The 14,447-nt window shown below is 40.9% G+C and overlaps 1 pseudogene; it reads right to left on the bottom strand.

The window, feature by feature from the left end:
• Positions 1-1,672: 1,672 nt before the first annotated feature.
• On the bottom strand, positions 1,673-2,943 carry LOC113896328 (annotated as a pseudogene).
• Between the last annotated feature and the right edge of the window lie 11,504 nt (positions 2,944-14,447).

Genomic DNA, 14,447 nt, shown 5'->3' with positions numbered 1-14,447 from the left:
CTAAACAAGACAAGGAGTGACTTGATTGGATTTATCTTTAGAATGATCACTCTGAGAGCAATGTGGAGAAAAAGGAGTGGCAGGGGGCTGGAAGCGGGGGAGCAAGTTAGAAGTTTGTTGTCATCCTCCATGCTAGAGCATTCACAAACTTAACAAAAGACCTTGGTAGCCTGACTCTGTTAGTGGATTAGGCATCTAACTGTAAAATCAGAGGCCTAGATAAAATGGTTTCCCCATGTCCCTCCCAAGTCTATGATTTTCAAATCTTGCTTCTTTTATATTCAATCAGAGAAGGGAGTGATGAAGCATAAGCAGAGAAATTTGCAAATTTGTGCTCAACATGCAGAATTCACATTCAGCAGACAGGAGGCATTAAAGGCTATGCATGATGCTGATTGCCTAGAAAACTCTCTGTGATCAAGCACACTTTACAATTAATGATACATTTATTTGATTCAGGTAAGATCTGCTGTTTGAAAAAGTTTTAGTGTTTAAAAATGTATGGGAAAATTCTGTTGAATTTAATGCTGAATATTCTAAATAGGGGCAGAAATATTTTAACTTCACTAGAGTCACTTCTGCATCTCCCATCCTAAATAAGATTGGATTTGATAGGAAAATCTAGGGCATTGCCATGACAATTATAGGCTTAGTCTTAGCTCCACTTAGGATTTATATAACTCCAATCAGACAAAAAGCAGAGGGCTGTAAGTGGCAGAGATGGGTGCTCACCTCTGCCTCTCTTTATCAGAGTTTGGACTCCAATAGTAACGAAACTTGACATTAAGCCACTGGCATTCAGTCCTGGCTGTGTGTTAGAATCACTGGAGAGTCTTTTACAAATTCCTTGTGCCTGGGCCCCATCCCCAGAGCTTCTCAGTTAATTGATGTGGAGTGAGAAGTTTCCCAGGTGACTTTCATGTGCAACTAGAATTAAAAACCACTGCACCAGGTAATTATTGCAGCAATTCTCAAGATGCCGCCTAGGGATGTCTGGAAGTTGGGGATATCTTCCAAGTGGCTGGCAGTCTGAATTCTTGTGTGTTTGGGTTATTTTTATGGTTTACCCTCAAAAATAATAGAAGTATCACATTAAAAATAAATGGGTTCTATCATTGGTGTCCCATCTAAAGGGCACCAGTGTCTTCATGAATCTAGCTTGGTAGTTTTATAGAATTTCTTTTTAACGAAGCAAGGGGAAGTAGGAGGAAAGTGAGGGGAAAGAGGAAATGCAGAGATCACTAAGAGGGTCCTCACACAAAGTCTGAGAACTTCTGAGCTTAACGAGCTGGGTCTAGTGCAAGGAAACAGCAGTTGTGCAGGACACCTGCTTCCCATCATGCCTTTGGGGGGATTTTGAGCTCTATCATAATTACAGTCTTCTACATAAGAAGACTATGATACGAAATTACCAGATTTTTTTTTTTTTTTTTAAGCATTGTGGATAATACTGTCAAGTGACCTATCAAGGTCTCGGTCTCTCTGTTCCTCTTAAGAAAAAGCCCCAGATCAATAGGGGGCTTTAGTGCATCTTTAAAGTTTCACAAATAGGTCTTAGAAATCATCTGGCATCTTGCGGCTTCCATAGCTGGACAAACTCTTAGATCTTAGCCTGCTGAACTGTTCCTTTTTCAGAAACATACCGTCCAAACTTTTTCTGATAGCTTTGCTTTTAACTGTTGTTAAAAGCAGCTAAATCTGATATGAAGTCAACGTCATTTCCTTCAAGATTTATTAATAACATCTTTCTGGGCTTGAAATACTGAACAAGCAATGCTTTGGCCTCACCCGAGTCCTACAAATGTATTTTTCACTCAACAAATTCAATTTTAATAAGAGACCCATTTTACTGAACAATAGCATTGATAGGTAAGTGAGAATATACACACCTCATCTTGTGATGGAAGCCCAGTACCTTGCTCTTGATCACGTTCTGTATGTGAAGCACAGATAATTTGAACTGTAGCCAGTTCCTTTCTATTTCCCCACTGCTATAGACTGAGAAGAGGGTAGTAGAGGATGAGATGGTTGGATGGCATCTCCGATTCAATGGACATGAACTTGGGTGAACTCCGGGGGAGGGAGTGAGGGCCAGGGAGGCCTCGTGTGCTACAGTCCACACAGCAGCAAAGAGTCAGACACAACTGAGCAACTGAACAACAGACTGAATGTTTGTGTTCCTCTCAAATTCGTATGTTAAAACTTAATTCTCAGTGTGGTAGTATTTGGAGGTGGAGTCCTCAGGAACTGGATTAGTGACTTTACATCTATGAACCAGGAAGCAGGTCCACACCAGAAACTAAATCTTCCAGGACCTTGATCTTGGACTTTCCAGCCTCCAGAACTGTGGAAAATAAATTTCTGCTGTTTATAAGCCACTCAATTTATGGGATTCTGTTACAGCAGCCTGAACTGACTCAGACACCATTTATCAACCCAGAGCCTCTTTTTTTCTTTCCAAGTAGACTGAGTTCTATATGGATGTAATTAAAGTCCCTCCCCAGGGTTCCTCTGGAACCCTTCACAATAACCGTTCATCCCTTTAGAGCGATGTCAACATTCCCGGGGATACCAACAGTCGAATGGCTACATTTTCACAGGAGATGTAGTGAAGGACTCAAAGGCTTTTGGAAATTGATAGACCTAGGAGTATTATTTGTGGTATTTTTTCTTGTCTATCATTGTAACATATTATTATTATATAAAGAAGCAATTATTTATTTGTTTTCTAGCACTGCCACAACATTGTACCACAAAGTAGGTGGCTTAGAACAACTGCAATTTATTGTCCACAGTTCTGGAGGTCAGAAGTCTGAAATTAAGGTGGCAGACAGGGCCCTGTCCCCCCTGAAACCTGTACGGGAATCCTTCCTTGCCTCTTTCTAGCTTCTGCTGGTTTGCCACCAATCTTTGGTATTCCTTGGTTTGCAGCCACATCTTCATTGTCACATGCTGTTCTCACCATGTGCCACTGTCTTCACAAGGCCATCTTCTTGCAAGGACACTGCTGCTGCTGCTGCTAAGTCACTTCAGTCGTGTCCGACTCTGTGCGACCCCATAGACGGCAGCCCACCAGGCTCCCCCGTCCCTGGGATTCTCCAGGTAAGAACACTGGAGTGAGTTGCCATTGCCTTCTCCAATGCATGAAAGTGAAAAGTCATGGCTTTATCTTAACTAATTACATCTGTGACAATACTAGTCCCAAATAGGCTAACATTCAGAGGTATTAGGGGTTATGAGTTAACCTATCTTTTCAGGGGACACAATTCAATCCATAATAATATTTGACCAGATTATTTACGGTTTTTTAAAAATTCAGATTTTTACGTTTAAAGAAATCAATTTATTAACATCTGCATGCCAAGATAATTTTTGATGAAGCTGTTTCATTTCCGGTGCTCTTCACAAAAGACCAAAAGGTAAAGTGAATCTTGATGAAAAGAATATGCCTTTGGAACTATTTCTCTATAATTTATCTTCTTTTTTTTCAATTAAAGCAAAAAGAGAAAAATGGAAGGAAATCTTTCCTGGTTACTTTTTACCAGATTTTACTTGCAAGTTTATTGAAAACCTTGACTTATATTGGAGAGGAGAATGTTTTAGGGAATAGGCAAAACGCTCATCTTTATTGCTTTGAAACATGAGAACCTAAAAAGACCAAGGAAAAAAGCCACTCTAGTTTTTGAAAGCTATTTTTTTTTTGTATGCTGTGTTTATGATAGCTTGAATCAGAAAAGATCTTGATAATACAAAATGTTATTCCTCAAGGTTTTTTATTGGTAAAAATGACCCATATTTTTTATATGCTATTGAATGAAATTTTATCCTTCAATCTATTAAACAAACAAACAAAAAAGAGTATCCCTATCAAGGATCTAATGTCATCAAAGAGGAAAAGTTCTGATTTTTTCTTTCACGTGAGCTTATAGTAAAAATATTTATGATTAAAGATAGAGTTATAAATAGGTGGGTAGGTAAATAGCAAAAGTCTAAATAATATTTTACTTTTCCACTACTGCTGTGACAAAGTAAAGAACTACCCATGCAAGCCAGGAAGATAGAGTATCAAAGTCCTTACTTCAAAGAACATGAAGGTTCTTACTGGGCCTAGGGATAGAATGTCCTCACGCACACTGCCCCAGCCCTAGGTGAGTGTGTCAGGCTCAGGCCTTGCAGTGGCAGGTCCAACTCAAACAGCTGTAAGACGAAAAGACTTCAACTAATTAAACATGACTGGACAAAGTGGCTCAACAACGTCCCCATGATTCAGCTCTCTCACACCTTCTTTTCCCTCTGCTTTCTTTTGTGTTGTCTTGACTCTCTGCATGGAGACACTTGGCAAAATGACTCAGCTTCAAGTCCAACAGAAAAGCAGCACTGGAATACTTATCCATCTTGAACTGTAGCCATTGGGATGAAAGCGAAGCCCTTACTGGGTAGCCTGAGGTCAATGGCTACTCCAAAGTGAGGAGGTTGGATCAGTATTACATGAACTCCAAAGATCATGTAGGGGAAAGACCATGCCCTACACACAATCGAGAGCTGTTGCTTGGGGCTCAGAGACTGGATGGGCAAAAACAACCAATGTCCAAAACAGAAATACAGATCAATGAAACAGTATAGAACACCCAGAAATAATCTCACAAACCTATGGTCACCTAATCTACAACAAAGAAGGCAAGAATATACAATGGAGAAAACACAGTCTCTTCAATAAGAGGTGCTGGGAAAACTGGACAGCTCCATGTAAGAGGATGAAACACATACACAAAAATAAACTCAAAATGGATTAAAGACCTGAATGTAACTCCAGATACTGTAAAGCTCTTAGGGGAAAAAGCAGGCAGAATACTCTGACACAAATCACAGCAAGATCTTTGACCCACCTCCCAGAGTAATGAAAATAAAAACAAAACTAAACAAACGGTACCTAATTAAACTTAAAAGCTTTTGCACAGTAAAGGAGGCCATAAACAAGATGAAAAGACAACTCTAAGAATGGGAGAAAATATTTGCAAACAAAGCAAAGGAAAAGGGATTAACCTCCAAAATATACAAACAGCTCTTGCAGTTCGGTATCAAAAAACCAACAACCAATCAAAAAATAAGCAGAAGACTTAAATAGACATTTCTCCAAAGAAGACATACAGATGGCCAACAAACACATGAAAAGATTCTCAAATCACTAGTTATTAGAGAAATGCAAATCAAAACTACAATGAGGTATTACCTCACACCGGTCAGAATGGCCATCATCAAAAAATCTACAAACAATAAATGCTAGAGAAGGTATGGAGAAAAGGGAATCCTCTTAAACTTCTGGTGGAAATGTAAATTGATACAGCCACTACGGAGAACAATATGGAACTTCCCTAAAAATCTAAAAATAGAAATACCATATGACCCAGCAATCCCACTCACAGGCAAATACCCAGAGAAAATCAAAATTCAAAAAGATACATGCACCCCAATGGTCATTGCAGCACTATTTACAATAGCCAGGACATGGAAACAACATACATGTCAATCAACAGAGGAATGGCTAAAGAAGATGTGGTACATATATACAATGAAATATTACTCAGCTGTAAAAAAGGAACAAAATTGTGCCATTTGCAGAGATGTGGATGGACCTAGAGACTCATACAGAGTGACATAAGTCAGAGAAAAACAAAAACTGTATAATACAGTTAAGATGTGGAATCTAGAAAAATGGTACAGGTGAACTTATTTGCAAAGCAGAAATAGAGACACAGATATAGAGAACAAACCTATGGATACCAAGGGAGGAATAAAGGCGGGATGAATTAGGAGATTGGGATTGACATACACACACTGTGCTGTGCTGTGCTTAGTCGCTCAGTTGTGTCTGACTCTTTGTGACTCCATGGACTGTAGCCTGCCAGGCTCCTCTGTCCATGGGGATTCTCGAGGCAAGAATACAGGTGTGGGTTGCCATGCCCTTCTCCATGTATACACTAATATGTACAAAATATATAACTAATAAGAACCTACTATTGAACTGTGGTGTTGGAGAAAACTCTTGAGAGTCCCTTGGACTGCAAGGAGATCCAACCAGTCCATTCTGAAGGAGACCAGCCCTGGGATTTCTTTGGAAGGAATGATGCTAAAGCTGAAACTCCAGTACTTTGGCCACCTCATGCGAAGCGTTGACTCATTGGAAAAGACTCTGATGCTGGGAGGGATTGGGGGCAGGAGGAGAAGGGGATGACAGAGGATGAGATGGCTGGATGGCATCACTGACTCGAAGGACGTGAGTCTGAGTGAACTCCAGGAGTTGGTGATGGACAGGGAGGCCTGGCGTGCTGCAATTCATGGGGTCACAGAGAGTCAGACACGACTGAGTGACTGAACTGAACTGAACTGAACTATATAGCTCAGGGAACTCTACTCGGTGCTCTATGGTGACCTAAATGGGAAGGACAACCAAAAAGGAGGGAATATACGAATACATATAGCTGATTTACTTTGCTGTACAGCAGGAACTAACACAACATTGCAAAGCAACTATATACCAATAAAAATTAATTTTAAAAAACCCTAAGGATAAAGAATCCAGAAGAAGACGAGGTCTACTTGGGGAAATGAACTGGACCTTAAGTTTCTTTTCAAAGTGGTGATAATAACACAATTACATTTTACTTTTTCTGTGGTCTATCAGAATTGGTATATCAAACGATAACTACTCTAATGGTACAATGTGGATGAACCTCAAAAACATTATACAGTGGATCCCCCAGAGTCAAAGATCCATGTATAACTTCAAAGTCAGCCCTCTGTATCCACAGTTCCACATCTGGGGATTCAACCAACTTCAGGTTGTGAGTACTATAGTATAAACTTGTTGAAAAACATACGTGCATAAGTGGACCCGTCCAGTTCCAACTCATGCCGCTCAAGAGTCAAATGTACTAAATAAAAGAAGCCAGAACATAAAAGGTCATATATTGTATGATTCCATTTATATGAATATCCTGAAAAATACATCCACAGACTCAGAAAGCAGATTGGTGGTTTTCAGGCATTAACTTGAGAGGGGAGCTGGATGCATGCATGCATGCTCAGTCACTCAGTCACGGCCTACTCTTTGTGATCCCATGGACTATAGCTCACCAGGGTTCTCCGTCCATGGAATTCTCCAGGCAGGAATACTGGAGTGAGTGGCCATTTCCTACTCCAGAGAGGAGAGTGAGGACTGGGCACTTAATGGGTACTGGGTTTTCTTTTGGGGTGATGAAAATATTTTGGAACTTGATATAGGTAGCTGCCCCATAACACTGTGAATGTACCCATGCCATTGAATTGTATACTTTAAAATGGTTAATTTTATGTTAAGTGAATGTCTCTTCAATTAAAAAAAAAAAGGTTTTTAGTCACTAGCAAGACTTAATCTGGGTAGAATCCCTGATCTTTTCTTTCTTTCCATCTCTCTATCACTTAAATGCTGTTGGAGGTTCACAAATCTCTTTGCTTTTTGGCATCTAAAACATTTGATCTATACTCTGGAGACCAAATGATGAGGCCTCCCCATCCTCACTTCTCATCCAAAGCTAGTCATCCAGAACCTTCCTGGCCATAAAGTTTCAGATGGTTTTATAGGACTTGGCCTCTGATCACTCACTCACTTCCCCTTCACCCTTCCTGCCTGCAACAAACAGGCGGCTGGGGTGCTTTTGTTTGGGGTGTAGTCTGCCCCTGCTTCTGCCCCTGCTTTCTGCCTTCTGCTGAGGTGGTACTATTTTCAGTGGACATTGATTTCGCTAACACTGCATTAATACGTTCCAGTTGTACATTTTGTAAATTCCAGGAGAGTCTCAGCATATATAGGTCCCACAACAACCTTCCCAGAAATGTTTCCAGCAGAGTCCAGTTATTTGAAGGATGGCTCTGGTGGGTTTTGCTAAAGGCTTTATCTCTGCCAAATCGTCATGTCAAATTTTTAGACCAGTATTTCTAAACTCTGCACAATTATCAGAAAATTGGTAGGAAGCCACAAGGAGGCAAGCAGTTTTAGAAATATTGTGCGAATTTCTATCTGAATCCTGCCTGTGAAACTTCAACAGTTCAAACAAAGCCAAGAGTAATTGTTTAAGACATATTTTACAGAGAAAAATAAATTGGTATCGTCTGTATGAATCTCAGTGAATAAATTCAGGAGAGGCAAAAATAAAACTTTTTCTTCTATAGTTAGGACAACTTCTATTTAGAAAGTCTGATTCCCCCCACCCCTCCTAGACAGCAGGAGGTTTTCTTATCAGCTGGAGACCCTGACCCTCACCCTGGGGTTGTGTCTAAGTTCCAAAAGATCAGTGCCAAGCCAAGTTTTGGCAGTGGAAGCATCTGGCCCTTGACTGTAGTCCATGCATCATGACTGGGACATCCCCACCTTGTCTCTTACTTCCGTGTCACACATGTAGACTTTGTTATCGTTCTGTGATTCTCTGCTCAGTTAGGACATGGAAACCAACAGAAACCTATAGAGCTGCCCATACCCTACAGGCTGGACTCTGTGCAGATGCTCCCTCTCTGTGGCCTTTCAAGCTTCTCAGGACACTTACAGTTACAGGGCCCTTTTGGTCTCAAATTCCTCCTCATCTTTCAAGGCTTTTACCATCTCCCTGAGACTCCCTCAAAAAGTAGGTGCAGAGACCCTCCTTCTGGAATTCACCAAACTCTTCTCACATTAACTTCCCACTACACTCCCAGCCCAGAAGAACCTTCTAGTGGGGAGCCCAGAACTGCCTAGAAGCTTGAAATGGGACAAGCTCAAGGAGAAGGGAAATGAACATGTTTCAAAAAATATTACTTGCTTTGTTGCTTTGAGGTGTACAGAGAAAAACAGCATAATTTTACATGCCACTCCCCTTCCCAAATATTGGATAAAACGCTGGGCAAAAGAATGTAGCTCAGTTCATGACATTTACCTCCATTCTTTCCTCCCACGCAAGCTGGAACATTGACCTCCTCCCAGTCCTCTTCTGTGCTAGCTTCCTCGCTTGCAGGCCCTACCTTATCAAGGAGATTCATTACCATCCAGGACACCTGCATACATATGCACCAAGCTTCAGCGTGGTTGTGAAAGGAAGCAGGTCCTACCTTGGAAAACACTCAAAATAATGGCTTACGATTCTTAAATAAATGTAAGACAATCTTGACACACATCTTAATTTAAGGATCGTTTCATCCAGCATGCATTTATGCCCACACAGATGCCATGGTACTCAATTTTTTGTATCATAACTTTGATAAGTGCTAATATTAAACACTTGTGTTTATTGGAGGGAGGGGGGCACAGTGTTTGTTCCTCAACTGAATATTAAGCTCCCAAAGGGCTTGGACTGTATTTTACATTCCATTTTTTATTCCATTATCTTATTTTATTCTGTATGCACAATATGATGTTCTGTTCACAGAAGATGACTCAAGAAAGTCCTGCTAAAGAGGATAGATGAATGAATATCATACTCTACTAAAGCTAAAAGGATCTTGAAAATTCTTCTGGCCTTTTCTGAAGCCTTCAGACAGGTCACAGTCAAGCCAACTCAAATGAGAATTTAGTTTCTTTTTTTTTTTTTTCAACCTCCAGAGGAAAAAAAATTTTTTAATCCATTTTCATAAAATAGCAATCAACAACTCTATCTAAAACTTCCTCTCCACCTCTAATGTGACTGCAACAGACAGAAAATACACTCGACTGGAGATGAAGAGGTCTGAAATGGGACTGGATCTCTGAGCCACAGAGCTTCATCCTTGGCTGTGTCATTTACCTTTAGGAATTGTACGTGCTTCATCTCTAAAACTGTAGGGGATAACAAGAGGATCTGTAAGCTCACTTACAACTCTAAAATACTATTAATCTTTATCATGCTAGTGCCAGGATATGAATAGTGAGGTCCTTTTAATAAGGCAACTTTACCGTGTGGTATTTCTTCCCCTGACTTGTTGCTTTAAAGGGATAGAATACATGTGTTTTCTCTCATTCTCCTGGGAGGACTTGAAGATTAACAGTCCCTCCTGCCACCCTAGGAAGTATGTGCTATATGCCAAGTCACTCAGTTGTGTCCGACTCTTTGTGACCCCATGGACTGTAGCCCACCAGGCTCCTCTGTTCATGGGAGTCTCCAGGCAAGAATACTGGAGTGGGAGGGCCAGGCCCTCCTCCAGGGGTCTTCTTGACCCAGAGATTGAACTCATGTCTCTTATGTATCCTGCAATGGCAGGCAGGTTCTTTACCACTAGCACCATCTGGGAAGCCCACCACCGCAGGATAAGAGAATTCATATTTGGGGCTGCTAACAATTCCAGAGTCTATTTTTGAGGGGATCAGAAGTCTATGTTTAAGAACAAAGGAGAAGATGTTCATGATGAACAAGTACCTCTGATAAAACCCCAAAGAAAGAGGGGGGATTTCCTCTAGACTAAAAAGAAATCAGGAGTATTGGGCAGGGGACATGGAGGGATGGGCTATCGAAGGACCCTGTAAATCTCTCCTGAGGATGCTGCCAGAGAATTAAAAGAAGCTCACGGGAGCAGAGTCATTATCACAAGCACCCAGCCTTCAGCTGGGCACAAAGCTCCCTTACCTGCCCTCCCTTGTCAGTCTTCCTGGTGGTTGACTAAAGAGGAGTATGCCTTATGGGCACCAAGCACCTCACGACCCAGTGCCCATCAGTGACCAAGGCTCTGCTCAGCCTGGTGCTCAATGCCCCACTCAGACATTCCCCACATGAGGCAGCAGGACCTAAGAAAGCCAGAACATCTAGTGGGAGGGAGGTGAAGAAACGGAGACCTCCTGAGCCCAGGCACTGAAGGATCTGCAGGACCCCTACTGCAACAGATCCAGGTTTTGTGTGGACCAGCACAAATATAACTGAAGGGAAAAGGAGTACAACACGACACGTACAAGATCAGCTAAGAATGTGAATGGGTCATCTCCACTGAGGTGAGCATAACGAATTACAAAATCTTGAAAGCTCACAAAACCTAAAAACACCACAAAGTTCAGGAAAACAACAAAATAGGTTTTGCTCGTTAATTACCTGCCACACCCTTACTATAATTGTTTTCTGCAATCATTGGTTGTTTATCATTGCATTCTACAGCAGTTTTCTACAATTTATTGGTTGATAGTGATGGTGGAGCTAGTGGTAAAGAACCCACCTGCCAATGCAGGAGACAGGAGAGACACGGTTCGATCCCTGGGCCGGAAAGATCCCCTGGAGGAGGGCATGGCAATCCACTCCAGTATTCTTGTCTCTGGAGGCCTATGGACAGAAGAGCCTGGCGGGCTACAGTACATCCCAAAGAGATGAACACGACTGAAGCGACTTAGCATGCACGTGCACAGCATGTTGATATTAACATTTGACTGCCTCTTTATAAGGATAATGTTACAACACTTTCTATAGGGAAAATAGAAAGATCAGTCAGTCTTTCTTCTAAAATGCTGGTGAAAATATTTTGACAGCTGGGATGCAGGAAACACGACTTCACACGTGGAGTTTGTGGCAGTTTTACAGTCCTGTTATAGGTTTGTGCCTAAGCTAAAGAAACTCTGACAGATTCTAAGTCGTGCATTTTCCATCAAAAAAGTAATAGGCTGTATGTGCAGCATTTTTATAACTGCATATTCTACATTATAAAAAATGTCTATAGGCAAGAACGTCCATCTTAACTAGGCATTAATGAGAACCTCCACTTAAATTTTTACACGTCACAAATAACCCAAAGAAGTGCAAAGTCTCTAAGAGATATTTGTACACTAATGTTCATGGCAGGACTATTTACAATGGCCAAAAGACGGAGGCACCAAATGTCCATCAAAAGATAAACAGACAAGCAAAATGGGGTATATACATAAAATGGACTACTATTCAGCCTTAAATGGAAGGACATTTTGACACCTGCTACAACATGGATCAAACTTGAAGATACTGTATCAAGTGAAACAAGCCTAGTAACAAGAGAATATATATATGATTCCATTTATACCAGGTACCTATGTGTGCATGCTAAGTTGCTTCAGTCATGTCTGACTCTTCGCAACCCTATGGACTGGAACCTGCCAGACTCCTCTATCCATGGGATTCTCCAGGCAAGAACACTGGAGTGGGTTGCCATGTCCTCCTCCAGGGGAATCTTCCCAACCCAGGGATCGAATCCACATCTCATATGTCTCCAGCTTTGGTAGGTGAGTTCTTTACCACTAGCTCAATCTGGGAAGCCATACGAGGAACCTAGAGTACTCAAATTCAGAGACAGAAAAGAGAATGGTGGTTCCCCAAGGATGGTGGAAGGAGTTGTGTGGAGTTATTGTTCGTTTCACATGATGAAAAGCTGGTGGATGGATGGTGGTAATAGCAGCACAATGTGAAGGTACTTAATGCCACTGAACTGGACACTTAGTTAACATGGTTAAATTTTATCTAATTAACCAAAGTTTTTTTAAAATTAAAAAAATTTATACATCAGATGATTGAAAGAATTTTCTAGAGTAGCTTCTACTCTGTGTATTTCAAACACAGTTCTGCTCTACTGCTCAATTACTTCCGGTGTTGGAAGCAGCAGCACACGTTCACACCACTGTATGACCTCTGGCTCTGCTCCTTCATGTCACAATGCCTCTGTGGGCAGTAGGAGTACTCCTGGAAGCCACTCCTACCCCCGATGGCTGGGAACAACTTAACTATACACGGATGTGATTGCGACCCTCATAACTATGTCTCACTTAGTGTGAACTAAAGGCGTTCTTATCTCAACTTCCTTTTATGTGGATCCCAAAGATGCCTTAATTGTTTCTTCACCATCCAACACAAGGGGAAGTGTGACACAGGGGAAATCCAACTGGGAAGAAACAGTGATCTGAACTGATTAAGGTTAAAAAGTACCACTTTTGCAAATTTTAAAAAACAGAAAAATATGTGAACATATATCTAATACATCTTCTAAGATCTTAGAAAAGGCCTTCGCACATGAGGGGCTCTGAAGGGTGAGCTTCATTGACTTCTCAGTAAATCCACCCCTGAATTTCCATTTTATTTAAAATCCTTTCTAGATCAGTATCATTTCCACTTGCTTTGTTCTAACATGATATGTGAACTGCCAGCTCAAATTTCTTTGCACAGTAATCGTTTTCAATGGACATTTTATATCACTTTTTATATTCTCTCCAAATATGCCTAGTCTTTTCAACTTGTCTTTGCAGGTATTGTTTTTCAAATATTTTATCATACCTTCATCTGTGTGATCGATCAGATTGTGAACTACTTGAAAATAAGAAACAGTTCTGTCACGCACCTCAGTAAAGTACTATAGGCAATCACATGCTTGATAAATGTATTTAGACAAGGAAACATGTGTGTGCATGTGTGTGTGTAAGAGGGTCTTCTCTGAAAGCTTACCATATTGTCTTTGTCCATCTTTGGTTGTGGAATCCAAAGGTAGACACAGCACTCTGCCCAGTGTCTTTAAATTTTACTTTATTTGTGTGTGTATGCAGATGCATGTATATTTTCTACAAAATCCATGTTCATCTGTATCGGTTAAGAACTGAATTCGACTGTCAGCAGCAGAGTAGAGAGGTGTCTAATATTTCTTTCTCATGTAATGGAAATCCAGAGGTGAGCATCCAGGGCTGCTATGGGAACTTCCTTTTGACAGAAATAGGGCTTCCTTCAACTCTCTGTTCTGACAGTGCCAGCCCTTAGCCTCATACTTACAAGAGGCTGCTAGAGCACCAGCCTTTCATACACCATCCTATCTGCATTCCTTAGAGAAATAAGGATAACAGATGTGGAAAAGCAAAGAAAAAAAAAAAGGCATGTTCTTAGAAGCCTATCCTTTTTCTAAGAAATGTTCTTGGAAGTTCTACTACGTAACTTCTGCCTGTATCTCACTAGCCACCCTTAGCTGCAAGGAGTGAGATGGAAGAAATTTAGAAGCATGGTCTTTTTCCTCAATATGTGTCTACTCAAAATGAAAATTGGGACTCTAATGCCACCAAGATGGATGGATATTGGATAGATATGCAGTGTATGGATGGATCATGGATATGGGTAACCTATCACTAGCTCTGCCAGAATTTCTCAGGCTGCCTTGACCCTAAGCAAACTGAAGAGAAGCATGGGCTGCTCCTTGTCTCTACTCCCCACTTCTCATCCCCACTTGGAAAACAACACTCTTCTACTCTAGAGAAAAAAACAGAAACTCATTCAGATTTAGAGGATAATGATGAGAACTTTTAAATGCTGCCTTTCCCAGGAATTTGTTTTAAGCAGGAGCAAAGCCTTGAGTTACAGGAATAGAGCCATCATCATATATATTCAGGTTTCAATAAGTAAGATATGGATGACTGAGTTTGAGAAAGAATGACTAAGTTTGGATTCCCTTGTCTCTAAAAGTCAGATCATACAAGACAGTGTTTCTGT

Source organism: Bos indicus x Bos taurus, chromosome 7, assembly GCF_003369695.1.
Source record: "Bos indicus x Bos taurus breed Angus x Brahman F1 hybrid chromosome 7, Bos_hybrid_MaternalHap_v2.0, whole genome shotgun sequence".
NCBI classification, from domain to species: domain Eukaryota; kingdom Metazoa; phylum Chordata; class Mammalia; order Artiodactyla; family Bovidae; genus Bos; species Bos indicus x Bos taurus.
This window is presented reverse-complemented; position numbering and strand designations above follow the sequence as displayed.